Source organism: Salvia splendens, chromosome 21 (genome assembly GCF_004379255.2).
Source record: "Salvia splendens isolate huo1 chromosome 21, SspV2, whole genome shotgun sequence".
NCBI classification, from domain to species: Eukaryota; Viridiplantae; Streptophyta; class Magnoliopsida; order Lamiales; family Lamiaceae; genus Salvia; species Salvia splendens.
In genome coordinates, this window is record NC_056052.1 from 16,642,533 (window position 1) to 16,657,750 (window position 15,218).

The window sequence follows — 15,218 nt, forward strand, 5'->3', positions numbered from 1 at the left end:
AACCGACACAGCAGCCGCGTTCGAAGCCCTTAAAGAGACACTGACGTCGGCACCTCTTCTCTGAACGCCGGATTTTACCAAAGAATTCATCATTGAATGTGATGCCTCGGGTCGGAGGCTGGGCGAGGTTCTAATGCAGGAGCGCCAACCAGTTGCCTACTACAGCAAAACACTGTCTTCCCGATGGCTCGCTAAGTCAGCTCCTACGAGAAAGAGTTGATGGCTTTAGTTTTATCAATCAATCATTGGCGCCCTTACTTACTCGGCCGCCGCTTTGTGGTCCACACGGATCAGCGGAGCCTGCGTCAACTTTTGGCCCATCCCTTGGCTACTCCGGCTCAGCAGAGCTGGGCTGCGAAACTCTTAGGCTATGATTTTACGATCGTCTACAAGGAAGGTCGCCTCAATAAAGCTGCTGACGCCCTCTCGCTTCGCGATGAAACAACACTGGAGCTCTCGGCTGTGTCACGACCAACCTGACCGGAATGGTCCACCGTCCAGTCCACCATTTCCGCCGACCCAGCTTTGGCTAAAATCAAAACTGACTTGGAGGCAGGGCGTCCTTCATCTCTCCACTATGAGCTGATTCATGGGACTCTTTTCTACAAGGGTCGAATCGTGGTGGCTCCACAATCACCGTGGATTCAGAAATTGATTGTCGAGTTTCACATCACGCCAACCGGGGGCCACTCCGGGGCCTATCACACTTACCGCCAACTTGCCTTGAACGTGTATTGGCCTGGAATGATGCGGCAGGTCACTTCCTTTATCACGGCTTGTGCAATCTGCCAGCAACACAAGTCCGATACCAAGGCTCCGGCAGGTCTCTTGCAACCCTTGCCAATACCAGAACGAGTTTGGGAGGATGTCAGCATGGATTTCGTCTCCGGGTTACCTAAGGCGGGGGAGGGGGGGTTCGACTGCATCTTCGTCGTCGTCGACCGCTTATCCAAATATGCACACTTCATGGGCTTGTGGCACCCATTTTCGGCTCGACAAGTGGCCGATACGTTCACAAGTGAGATTATACGCCTCCATGGCATCCCTTGTTCCATCATGTCAGATCGAGACCCGCTATTCCTAAGCTCCTTCTGAAGAGAGCTCTTCTGCGCTATGGGAACTAAGCTAAAAATGAGCTCGGCGTACCACCCCGAAACAGATGGCCAAACAGAGGTACTAAATCGGTGCCTACAGACTTACCTCCGTTGTTTTTCGTCCGACAGACCGAAGCAGTGGCACAAGTGGTTGTCTTGGGCTGAGTACTGCTATAACACGAGTGCCCATTCATCCGCTGGGACGACGCCATTCGAGGTAGTTTAAGGCTGACCGCCCCCGGCCATCCATGATTTCCTACCAGGTGAGATCAGAGCCCAAGCAATTGTCGACACGCTCCAGTCTCGCAACGACGCCCCGGTGCTTCTGCGCCACCACCTTCAACGCACTCAAAATCAGATGACGGTCGCCGCTAACAAGCGACGTCGCGATATCCACTTCAACATCAGTGACATGGTCTATTTGAGGTTTCGCCCGCACCGTCAGTCCACACTCTTTACGGTGCGAAATAGGAAGCTTGCCCCTCGCTACTTCGGCCCATTTCGGGTCAGCGCGCGCATTGACGGCTCTGCGTATCGCTTGGAGCTTCCCGCCTCAGCTCGAATTCACACGGTTTTCCATGCCTCCTTGTTGAAACGAGTCATTGGGGAGGAGAGGGCTGAACCAACTTTTCCGGAGGGACTGACAGATTACGAGCCCCCATTCTTACCAGAACGGGTATTGGACAGACGGGTGGTGGACCAGGAGGGGCAGCAGGTCAAGCAGGTCCTGCAAAAATGGGATGGGCTAGACATTGAATAGGCAACTTGGATGGATGAGGCTGATGTTTGTGGGCAGTTTCCTTTTTTCAGCCTAGAGGACAAGGCTGTTTTGACGGATGGGGCAGTTGATACAGTTAAGGAGTGGAAGATTTACAAGAGGGGAGAGAGAGGAGTGGTCTGGCCGAGCAACAATCAACAGCAGTAGAGGGAATTTTGAATTAGTTTGTTAGCAAGAATATCTCTAGTTGTTCAGGTTGTTAGTCAATTTCCTAATTTCATGTAATTTGAATTTCAAGCAGCTGATATAGTAGTCTATAAATAGAGAGAACCGAATGAGAGAAATTCATCTCTGAAAGTGATCATATTTAGGACGACTCCGTCGTAGGGCCTCCTTGTGAGGATTGTTTTCCTTCCATTTATTTCCAGCAATAAAAGTCCCAGTTCCTTTCTCTCTAATTCAGTGTTTGATTTAGCACACCTCGTGCTAATTCTGTGTGGGTAGCCTTTACTCCTAACAATATTGGCCCAGATGATACCCCTTCAAGCTTGCCACCGTTACGTGACATTCAACACCATATCGATCTTATCCCAGGGGCCAACCTACCAAATTTACCACACTATTGGCTGAGCCCACAAGAAGGTGAAATTTTGAAAGGGAAGGTGGAATAATTGATACAGAAAGGACAAATCCGTGAAAGCATGAGTCCTTGCGCTGTTCCTGCATTACTAACCCCAAAGAAAGATGGATCATGGAGAATGTGTGTTGATAGTCGAGCAATCAACAAAATCACTATAGGCTACAAATTTCTAATCCCTCGCCTTGATGATATGTTAGACCAACTGCATGGGTCGAAGTGGTTTTCACGTTTAGATCTTAAGAATGGCTACCATCAAATCAGAATTAGACCCGAGGATGAGTGGAAGACTGCATTTAAAACAAGAGAAGGCTTGTACGAATGGATGGTTATGCCATTTGGATTGTCAAATGCGCCGAGTACATTCATGAGGCTTATGAATCAGGTGTTAAAACCATTTTTAGGAGTATGTGTGGTCGTCTATTTCGATGATATCCTTATTTATAGCCCCACGGAGGTTTCACACTTATTCCACCTAAGGCAAGTGTTTGAAGCCTTACGTGCCAGCCAACTTTTTCTCAACCTCAAGAAATGTGAATTTCTAGCTTCCAAATTATTGTTCCTGGGATTTGTGATCAATTCGTCGGGAGTACAAGTTGATGAAACAAAAATTCAAGCCATTCAGAATTGGTCTGTGCCGAAGACGACATCTGAAGTCCGAAGCTTCCATGGACTTGCCACTTTTTATAGAATATTTATCCAGCACTTTGGCACCATTGCAGCGCCACTGACGAACTGTTTAAAGCAAGGGAAATTTATATGGACAGATGCAGCTAACTCCAGCTTTGAAATGCTCAAAGAGAAACTTTGTTCTACCCCTGTCCTTGCATTCCCTGATTTTTAGAAAGTGTTTGAGGTCGATTGTGATGCTAGTGGGGTAGGCATCAGTGCAGTATTGTCCCAAGAGAAACGTCCGATATGCTATTTTAGCAAAAAATTTAATGAAGTACGCGCAAGACGAAGTACCTACGACAAAGAATTTTATGCTATTGTACGCGCACTCAAGATTTGGGAACATTATTTAGTAGGGAAAGAATTCATCCTTCATTCATATCATGATGCCCTCAAGTTTATTAACAGCCAGCGCCGAATTAACGTCGACAAACATGCGAGATGGTGTCAGTTTCTACAAAAATTCCCATTCCGCCTTATTCATAAATCGGGGTCTCAAACTATTGTCGCAGACGCTTTGAGCAGACGACATACACTGCTACTACAATTGGGACAGGAAGTAGTGGGATTCTCATGCTAGCGTGACTGCTATGAAGAAGATGCTGACTTTGGTACTACATGGGCTAACTGTCAACACGGTCGCTCCACTCAAGATTTCTACATCTGTGATGGCTATTTAATGAAAGGGAACCAACTTTGTTTACCGCGCACCTCCTTGCGTGACAAAGTAATTTATGACCTGCACTCTGGAGGATTAGCTGCTCATTTTGGAAGAGATAAAACCATACATGCAGTACAAGAAAGGTCTTTTTGGCCACAATTGTGCAAAGATGTGACACGTGTCATGACAACTTGCCAAAAAAATATATCTGTTTTCTACCATTTTCTACCCACTTTTAATTTTTTTTAAATTTTTTTCCCCAAAAATACACATTTCCATCTATAAATACCTCCACTTTCACACCAAAAAATTCACACCACACTACACAATTCTCATCTACATTCGCTCATTTACATTCTCATCTACATTCTCTCATCTCCATTCTCAATCTTTCTTCCACTCATACAACATAACAATGTCCGGCCAAGGTGATCACCCTCCGGGCTCCCACCGATTGGTTCGGTTCACAACCGTTTTCTAGTCCGGAAACGGAATATTCAGCCCCTCCTCAAACCCAAAGTTCGGGCGTTCTAGGTGGCTACCGGCCTTACCCGATCAATGACCAAGATGCCCCCGAAGGGCTACACGGGTGGACACCCGAACCTAGAGCGAGGTCGACCGCTCCCTCTCAAACTCCGACTACTCATACTCGCGGTGTCCGCACATCGTACACTCCGGCGAAGATGGAACAATTGTTCAAGGCGTTCTTGTCAATCTGCGAAGATCCGGAGGTTGGTACAAACCAATCCGGCGATCACTTTTGGTGGCGCATTTGTCGCCGGTACAGTGAAACCGGCCGGAGGGAATAATCGAGCGCAACGAGAGTATGGTGCGCAACTCCATCTACAGAGCCAACGAAGAAATCCAAAAGTTCTAGGGTATTACCTCCAGGAAGAGCGGTCGGTGGGGAGCGACCGGAGCGAGGTTGACATCATCAGTTCCGCCATGTCGACCTACCAATCCATGAACTACAAGGCGTTCAAGTACCTCAACATTTGGCAGGAGACGCGGTCGCATCCGAAGTATAGGGGAGGCGTAACATCCTCCTCTAGCGGCTCCTCCAAACGGTCAAGGTCGATATCCCTATCCGACGCCAGCTCCAAAGACGTGGTTAGCCAACTCGCCGGAGCTAACTTGGCCCCGACGCCGGCCCGAGCGGTTCCCAACGCCGACCGCAAGGAAGGAAGAAGGCGGCAGCAACCGCCGTCGCACCACGACTCCATCCGGCGATGCTCCCGAACCAGCTCCCGTTCCCGTGCCCTATGCGCCACCTCCACCCCCCACCAACTCGTTGTGGGCGATTTTGGCCCAACTCAATATGGCCGATAGGTCAACTATGACCCCCTCGCAACTTCGATCGCACGAGGCCATGATATTGGGCCTCCAAAAACAATTAGGGGTAGTGTCGCCGGATGAATAGTCTTCCACGGGGATATTTTTAGCTTTAATTATGAAATTTTTAATTTTTAGTATTTTAATTATGTAATTTTTAATTTTTAGGATTTTGATAAGGCTCATTTCATGCATCGGTTTAAGGGTAAAATGTATGCTACTTGATCGGTTTATCACGCAAAACAAGTGTTAAATGTGCAGAAATGCCACTTGACCAAGGCAGCAAGGCCGAACTGATCAAGAAAGTACAAAAGACGATAAAAGGCCAAGAATCGGGGGAGTTGATTAAGGGGGAGTGATCAAGCAGTTAGGCGGAGACCGCTGGCTTCTAGAAGAAGAACATGTGAGGAAATGAGCTGGATATGGCGCACCATTCTGTTATCAAGGATGACGTTCTAGAAGGGGACACGTGCTAGCTTATGAGACGCAAGGACAGAGCTGAGTCAGGAATCTGTTACTTAAAAGCGTCGTCATTCTAGAAGGAAGGGCACGTAGCAATCAATGAGTCGCTCATTCTCAGCATGAGCGAATATTCCCTGTCAAGATCGTTATCCAGCTGGAGGCCGAATCGAGCTTATAAATAGAGGGTGTGCCATCACAAAGGGATCGGACACTTTACTTTCCGTCTAGTTTAGTTTAGCTTAGTTATCTAGCGTAGTTCAGATCTCTAGCTTAGTTTAGTTCAGTTCTCTAGCTTAGCTTAGATAGCTTAGTTAAAAGGGCGACAGAAGGGAGCGCTGCAGAATACTCATTTCTGTTAGCGTTAACTTAAGTTTCCCACTGAGATTTTTCTCAGTTCTTACCGCTTTCTTAGCTTCCGAAGTGTTAGCTTAGTTTAAATTTCACGCTGTACTTAGTTTTTAGTTTAATCAAAGTTATTTTCGTTTACATTCTCGCATTTACTTTTCTGTTGTTAACTGCAATTCACTTGACCCAGTAGTTGAAGTTCCATTGATCAAGCTAGCTATTTAAATTCTGCCTAGAGTAAAGACAATAGTTAAAAACTCCCAAGTTAAAGCGTGGCAGCAGCCAACCCCCCTGTTCACTACTCACACACTCGACACACCAACTTCTCTGTGGGATCGACCCTGAACTTGCCGCTTTACTGTTAAAGTTGTGCAAAATTGGGAGTTTATAAATTACTTTGGCAAGAAAGAAAGAGCGAGAGCAAGACTGCAGTGATTAAGTAGCAACGACAATTTGCTAACTGATCCGACCGGTTCGGTTATCATTCCATATAACTTGATCCGCATTCTAATCGCGTATTCACCTCTTTCCAAGCCCCGCCAGATTTTAATTATGTAATTTTTATTTTTTTAGGATTTTAATTATGTCTTTTTTTTATTTGTAATTTGTAATATTATTTCGGTTTTTTTAATGAATTTTAATATTATGGAAATATTTTTATTTAAATTGAATAATAGAATGGTGGGACCCTTGTGCTCGTCCTTGCGGAAGAGCACAGGTGTGGGTGTTATGCTCTTGCCTAAGAGCAGGCAGAAATAGTGGCGTCGTGCCCACAACAGTGCTCGTTGGCAAGAGCACGGTTGTGGGTGCTCTTAGTAAACCCAACTTTATTTGCAGTGGTGTCTAATTAAGAGAGAGAGAAAGAGAAATAGGTTGATTTCTCGTTGGATATTTATTTGCTTGTTAACACAGGACTATAAAGCGTTTTCGTTAATTTATGACGCAACAACGCTTTCGCATTGACGTGGCTATTGAATAATCACATTCTCAACAAAATGCGCACGATATTCTTGGAAATGGGACAATCTAGGTTAGAGCATCAGCAATGGCGGACTTCCCATCGGACGTCAGACCGGTGTGCCGGGCATCTGCGCGGGATGTCCGCCATTAGGTCGAGAGAGGCAGACGCTGACGTCCGTCGTGACGTCCGCCATTGCGGTGCCACGACGGACGTCCTGATTTTCGATTTTTTTAAACTCTATATATATGGCTCGTTGAACTTCATTTCATTCGCATCACTTGTATTAACGAGTTTCTCTCTCTACTTTCGTTTCTTTTGAAGATAAATGGAGCACGATAGTGATTCTCCCACCACGAGCGAGTCACAAACGCATACGTTTCCCATTGGAGGTGGGGGGAAACGCCGGCGGAACTGCAGGGATGTCTGGGATGATGCCCGGAATGGCACCGATGATGTCCCAACCCCAGATGGCGGGGATGATGCCCGGGTACTACAATATGTACCCTTGGTGTGCAGGGATGGGTGGGATGGTGCCCCAAATGCCAGTGGTGAGTGTCGCAATGACGGGGATGGCGCCCGGGATAATGGGGGGAATGATGCCCGGAATGGCGGCGGCGGGGATGAGCGGGATGATGATGCCCGGTATGATACAAGGCATGCCTGCCGCTGCGGGGGGTAGCAGGCTTGGGGTCCCCCAATCACCTGGGGACAATGTCTATCGCCCCTACATGGATTTATTGTCTAGCGATTCCCAAAGTACTCTTCTGGAGACTCAGTTCACCGGCATTGAGACGTTCTCTTTTGAGGAGTTAGGGATATCTCCGGTCAGTGAGTCTCCCACTGAGATACCACCGGCGGTAGGGAGGTCGAAGAAGAAGGGCAAAGGGAAGGGCAAGGGGGCACTACCTTATCCTTGCGTGTGGGGGAGGGGGGGAGGAGGGGGGAGGAGGAGGCCGGAGAGGGAAAGAGAACTGTCTGGAGCAAGGCGGAGTGTGTCGCGCTGGCAAAGGCCTGGGTCGGTATAGTCGAGGATCCCTGCATCGGGGCTAACCAGCATATCGACAGAATGTGGTGGCGCATTAGCCAGAGCTACCTCAAATTCAAATGGCCAGGTGGGAAGCCTCACGATGGAGAACAATGCCGAAAACAGTGGGAGCGGCTGAGGAGTGCCCTCAGCCTATTTGCCGGCATCTACCAAAACAACCTCTGCACGGCAACCAGCGGCATGTCCATGGAGGATGTGAAGACTTTGTCCATGCAACAGTACCCCGACAAGTTGAAGAAGTTCGGCGTCTTCAATTATTGGGAGGTCTATCTTGTGGTACAGAATTCCGCCAAGGTTTGTGTGGGTGTTAAAGCTGGCTGGCCGAAGCGGACGAAGCTCAACTTTTCCGGTGAGTACAGCAGCAATGTCGGTTCCCACGACCTCCCAGCAGCAGAGATCCCGACCCCTCAATCGTCTTCCTACTGCCGTCGCCCAGTTGGACAAAATACCGTGATGCTGATGGCTAGGGGAAGCGCCAACGGGTCCCACGAGGTCCAATCGGCAGCTTCTACCCAGCTCAATCCCGAGCTCACCCAACTCGCCCGCATGCAGCAGCAACAGAGCCTGCTAGATACCATGGCTAAGTGGCAGGCAGCTACTGACCCCTTATTCAAGTTGATGCTGAAGGATGTCATCGACAGTATAAGGCGCGATTTGGGGATGCCACCCCTGCCAGGGAGTAACGTCGGGACTGGCCACGGGGACGACGAGGAGTAAGACGGGGGCCGCGTTTGTCAAAGCTTTGGGTTGTATTTTTCTTTAACTATGTATTTTTTTTAAAAAATAATTATGTATGTTTTTTACTATTTAAATAAAATCGTTGCACTTTCCATGTATTCGTGTCGAAATTTTAATTCCGTAAATTGCATATTTGTGAATTTTTATTATTGTGGATGTCCGCCGGGATGTCCTTGGTGATGTCCGCTATTGTGTAGTGGGATGCCCTTATGACGTGGCAGGAGGTATTTTTTGATGTTCGCCGGGACATCCGTCCCCATTGTGGATGCTCTTAGGCTGCTAACCTCCGTGATGTGCATGGAGCAAGCTCCGTGGACCGCTCATCTCTTGCGTCATACGGCTTCGTCCCAACATCACGACATTCCTTTTTCTTTGACCAAGAATCTCCAAAATTAGCCCTAGATTCGTTCTTGTAGAAACACAAATTATAATACAATTTATGGTGTGTTTGAATTGGTAAATAGGGAAATTTAGAGTGCATTAAATGGTCCAATTTAGTGTTTTGATTTGTTGGTCAAATTTTCTGTGTGACTCGTTTAATGGCCAATGTCCCATTGAATTAATGCTGAAAAGTTCATTAAATTACCTACAATTTACTGGTCCAATTAATGCACATATTATCATAAAAAGTCAGAGATAATAATATGTGCAATACTATTTCAATCTTAAATTACCTACAATTTACTAATATAGCCCTAAGTCTTGAAAATATAGAAAAAGTCAGAGGATAGTTTTGGAATTTCCTACTATATTATGACTTTAAATAACAAACCAAACATATAATATTAAGACTATCGATAACATATCATCAATTTAAACACCACAAATAGAAATGGAAAACCAAGAAAAGCATTGTTACAAAGTGGATGATGTGTTCTTATTTAAATGAAAGATAAAATACAATTCAAACACACCCTTAAAGTTAAAGACTAAAATATTACAACAATAATATAAAAACTTAAATAAACATTACACTAAAAAGGATAGGTGTTCCATATCACAAAAAGATAGAACAAAATAGAATGGATGGGGATCGAAATGGAAGAAATTGAGGAGTGAACAAATGAAATGACCTCTTGGAGACCTAATTAGAATCTCCACCAAAAATATGATGACAACCCTTGGCAACTTTCATCCAAGCAAACATTTATATCGACTCTCTCGCCAGCTACATGACACTAGAGTATACTTTCGTTAGAGCTCTGCCACTACAAGTATACTCTTTCGAGCTCCGCCCATAGGGCATACTCTCACTCAAGCTCTGCCACTAGTTACATGGCGCTAGTTGTGAATTTATCAAGTGGCTAACCCCGGGCTAACAACCAAGTAACCATAGCCCCGCCATGGATTTTTCCAAACATTCATCTAACCGAACATGGGGATGGACTCCCTCAATGCAGACAATCTTTTAACTCACTTCTATCTAACAAATGATACAAAAGACCCTATTTATAGATGTGGAGGATTGAGAGATGAAAGGTCACTCACTAGGGTTGGAATATGAAAATGCACTCAAAATAATTCAAAATCCCGCCTTTTGAAGTCTTCTCGGACACAAAATGCCCTGGTTGGGCTCTTTCATGCATCAAAACGCCTACCCGCGCAAACTTTTTGGAGTCTTCGTTACTTGACTGCACGACTTTCGTAAAACGACCATAACTTCCTCATCCGGGTTCCGATTGAGGCGTGCAAGGTACTCACACGAAGCTCTTTTGACGATAAAGACAATGGTGGTTTTAGAAGATCGTTTGGACTTCAACTTGATAGGCAAATTGACGTTTGAAACAGACCACGGCTCTGATTTGACTCATGGTATGTCTTCACTTCTCCATCTCTTAGTTTGGCGCTTCCCGGATTCATATCACCAACGGTCCTCAAACCAACTTAAAACACACTCATTCGTTGTCGTCACTTTCTATTTGCAGTGCCAGTATGCCCAATCATAATTTAAGATCGACCAGCTCATCCTTAGAATCTGAAAAGAAAACATAAAGAGAACGATTAATTTTAGTGACATATCTAATAAGAAGTTTTTCTATTATAATATCTAAGGGTTTTTATTTTGGTTTTGTACTTTTGGACCATGTTGTAAAACATACTAACAAACTTATGTATGCAATCATCCACAAAAAGCAAAAAATACCAAAAAGTATTTCCCCCTAAAACTGGTGATAGACCCCACACATCGGAGTATACTAAAAAATGGATCTATTTTAATTGTTATTTGGTTTGAAAGACTGTACAATTTTTAGCTAAAATGTAAGACTCACAATGCAAACTTGAGGATTTAACTAAAAGAGGAAAAATAAGTCTCAAATAACTTGAGGAAGGATGACCTAGACATCGATGTCATAGCCAAGCTTTCCGATCAGTAGTTCCATGAGTTAGCTTCACTGATCCTTGTTGAGAAATCTCTTCGGTAGTAAAATCCATGTTTCTCGTTGTTATGCCCAATAATCTCTCATGGATAGATATCATGTAATAGAAAAATAATAAGGATGCATTAGAATAGTACAGCTCAATACCTTTAAGACATAACTGATAGATAATAATAATTTATGTGATAATGATCCAAGTGTGAGATCCATTTCTCAAGGAAAACTCAAATTGATGTTTGATCATACTATTTTTTTTATGTAATTTTCAATTTCTCAACCCAAACAAAAGATAAAAATAGACCGAACAATAAATATTGAATCTAAGCTAAAATGATGGAAGATCAAGGAATGGAGAATATAGAAAGGAAGATGAATGTCATTGATGGAATAAGCAAAAGGCACTCATGATACTATGCTAATAAGCATCCATGGCTAAACCTTCAAGGAATCCACAAGCCTCGAAGTATACATTAACTTGATCCATGCTTGAACTAGAAATTGAGAGAAATTCCATACTTGAACTAGCAATTGATGGGAAAAGCAACCTAGAAAACTAGGAATTGGATACAAACCCTCAAAAAAGGGAAACAAATCTCTCAAGCTTCTAATTTAATCATCAACTAACTTGGAAAAATGAGGAAAAATACTATTTATAGCTTGGGTGACCCGCTGAGGCAGAATGGGGTCCGGAAATGACACCCGACTGGGTGACTTATCCTCTTTGAAATTCACCCGGTCGAGTGGAACATTTCTGCACTGTGCGTCTTCCGTATAGCGGTCATAACTCCCTCCACCGGACTCCGATTGAGGCGTGTAAGATACTCACGTGAAGCTATCTCGAAGACGAAGACATTGGTGGCCTTCCCAAAGCGTTTGAACATCATCTCGATAGGCCTAGAACTGATTGAAACCGGCTGCTGTTGTAAACTTTGACACACAGCTTTCATGGTCGTATCATCACGTGACTCAACACAGATAAATTCTCCACTAGTTTGAACATGAGTTTTACAAGGAGCATGATGATGGATCCGCGAATTTCTGATGTTAGTAAGTGCTGGTAGAGAATGAAAATTACGACACAAAGAATTTACGTGGTTCGATTTACTGAGGTAAATCTACGTCCACGGGAAGAAGGGAGGGCAAGATTGTATTGCTTGATCTGGGATTACAGCTTACAACACAGACTTGCTATATGGTATTTTATCTCTAGAGAGCTTAACCCTTTTCTATCTGATCTAAGTTCTATTTATACATTGAACTAAGGTCGTGGTTTGCAGCCCCACTAACAAGATCGTGGGTGAGCAATAACTGCTCAATAACTGCTTCGTACCACTAAATAGATCGTGGGTATAGCGGAGGTCGTGGAGGCCTTTCATGAGTCCACTAACTCCTAGTTCGGTCGAATGCTGAGACCGAACTGCTGGACTTTACCGATCAGCTCTTGCCGACCTGAGAGGAGAGCTTGACTGGTCGGCTTTTACCGAGCTGTGCTTTTACCGAGCTGTAGACTGAGTCCGAACTCTTTGGTCGTGCCGAACTCTTTGGTGCCGAACAGATACTCTTTCTTGGGCTCTGGGCTGATGGGCCGTCACTGTTATTGGGCTTGCCATTAGGGTTTAGTTCGTACCCCATCACTACCCCCCCCGAAAAGCGAAGTGAATCACTTCGGCGAGGTGAGTCACTTCGGCATTCTGGATAATGGTAAGGGGGAGGCTGACGTCAGGGGACGTGCCTTGCGCGTGCCTGCATTAAATGCGACAGTAAAATCCGGCCGTTGAATCCTGAAAAGGTGGGATTCGAAACGGCGCAACGATCTCGAAATCTTTCCCGAATCTGATAAATATGCTCTTTCTTCCTCATTCGAACACCTTTGCTGTTGCGTCTTCTATACTCTCTCTTTCTCGAGAAATTTTCTTCCGCTTTCAAGAGCTTCTTCAGACTTTCTTCACCTTCAAAAAGTAAGAAAAATGTCTTCTTCTTCTTCGGAGTCGGGTAGCGGTAGGAAAGGGGGTAAGGGGTCTTCTGGCCGGAAAGAGTCCGGGGAGAAGACCGTAGAGTATTTCCATAGTATTTTGAGTAAGGATACTGTGATATCCCTACCCGAAAAATACTTTTTTCCTGGGGGGAAGGCGGTGGTACCTGACGGTGATCATAGGGCTGACTCCCCGCCGGAGGGGTACGCCACCGTGTACGAGGCCTGCTTAGAATGCGGGCTTCGTTTCCCCCTCCCTTCTGCCTTTATAGATTTACTAGATTTTTTTCAGCTTCCTTTAGGCCAAGTGACTCCGAACTCTTGGAGGCACTTGTCGGCCTTCGCTGCCGAACTCCGTAGGTTAGGAAGGGATTTGTCTTTGAAGGCGATCCTTAAATTCTTTCAATTTAAGAGGAAGGGGTCTTGGTTTTACTTGATCCCTTTACAGCCCTTTAGGGCCTTTTGTAAAACGAAGTGGCCGAAGTGGCAAAATCGCTTCTTCTACTATGATAGGACCGCGGCTCCTAGTTTTCCCTGGAGAGGGCCGGAGTCCGTTATCCGTCATCCTCGGCCTGAACCGTTGGACGAGCTCGATGGCGAGCTCAACAAGATTCCCATAGTTAGGAAACAATACACGGAGTCTGAGCTCGTCAAGGGCGACGTCGTGTTCGACATCTCGTCTACGGACGAAGAGGCCGAGGGTGAGGATTTCTCTTTATCTTTATGCTCTACTGCTTTAACGAAGAAAATATGACTTTGCTTTCTTGCTTTTTGGCAGTGTACATGCTGAGTAAGGCTAGCCGCAAATCTTCGGAGTCCAAGGAGCCGGAGAGGCCGAAAACCACCAGCTCGGCGTCTGATGCCGAGAGGACTCCGAAAAGGCAAAAAACCTCTTCGGATCCGAAGAAGCCGGAGTCGACTTCGGCAAAGGGGAAGGGGAAGGCCCAGAAGCCCCCGAGAGCGCCAGAGAAAGACGTGGTCTTGGCGCCTCCTTCGGAACATATCTGCGAGCCGTTTTTATGGCCCACGGACTTCGCCGAGGTGAATTCTCTTCTTGATTTTCTGGCCTTGTTTTTTTCCTGTATTTTTTGTGGCCCCTTTGTTGACTTTTTTCTTTATCCATTTTCAGAGGAACGATATGCTCTCCAAGCTCGTCGCCGTCGAACTCTCCAAAGCGTCCAATGACTATGCTGAGATGCAGAGGAAGTTGGCGGCTGCTTGTCATCGGGCCGAACAGGCTGAGGCTAACTTTGAGAAAGCCAGAGCTGCTAGGATTTCGGCCCAGGATGAAGCTCAGTTTGCCAAAAACCAGCTCGTCATCCAGCGAGAGCAGACGAAACGGAGGGATGCTGCCGCCGTGGCTGCCCAGGGGGAGGCTCTCCGTGTTTACACGGAGAAACTCTTTTTGAGCAGCCAGTTCTCGGCCTTTGTCGGTAGTCTGGTAAGGCTAATTGCCGATAAGGGCGAGCAGGGGGCCGACGTCGTGCTGCCTCTGTACAGCCGAGAGATAGCAGCTCGGCTTCAGAATCTGCCGCTCCTTGAGGAGCTCGCTTCATCCTCGGTCCTGCTTTCAGCAGACCGAGTCCGGAGTTGTCGAGCTGATCGGGACGAGAACCTGGAGGCTATCTTTGCCTCCGTGGGACCCGTTTCACCCGCTTCGACTTACAACGGAGAGGGTGAGGCCGAGCCGCTGGAGCTGGAGGCCGAAGTCGAGCGGGCCGGGCATCCGGAGAAGGAAGCCGATCAGGAGGCGGAGGCGAGGCCGGCAGGAGGCGAGGCCGAGGCTGAGGTAGCTCAGGAGAAAGAAGCTGAACCAGACCAAGGAGCCGGAGACGAAGCTGGTGGAGTATGATTTCGTCTCCCTTCTCTTAGTCTAGTTTCTTCCTTGTAAAATGGCCTTGAAGCCCTCCTAGTGTAAAAATTTTCCTTGTGAATGAAAAATTCTCTACACTTGTCTTCGTATAGCTTTTCGTACTCGCCTTTATTCCTGTTGTATTTTACTATCTGCTCGGTACAGCTGCCGAACTAATATAGCTGCTTTGTACTCAAGGAGATGGAGATACTTCACTGGAAACGGCTGTACTCTTCGGCTTTAGACGAAGCTGAGAAAAGAGCTATAGCCGATCAGACGAAGAATGACGAGCTTCTGGCTCGTTTAGTGAAGCTGGAGGCCGATAATAAGGACTTAGAGTCCGATAAGAAG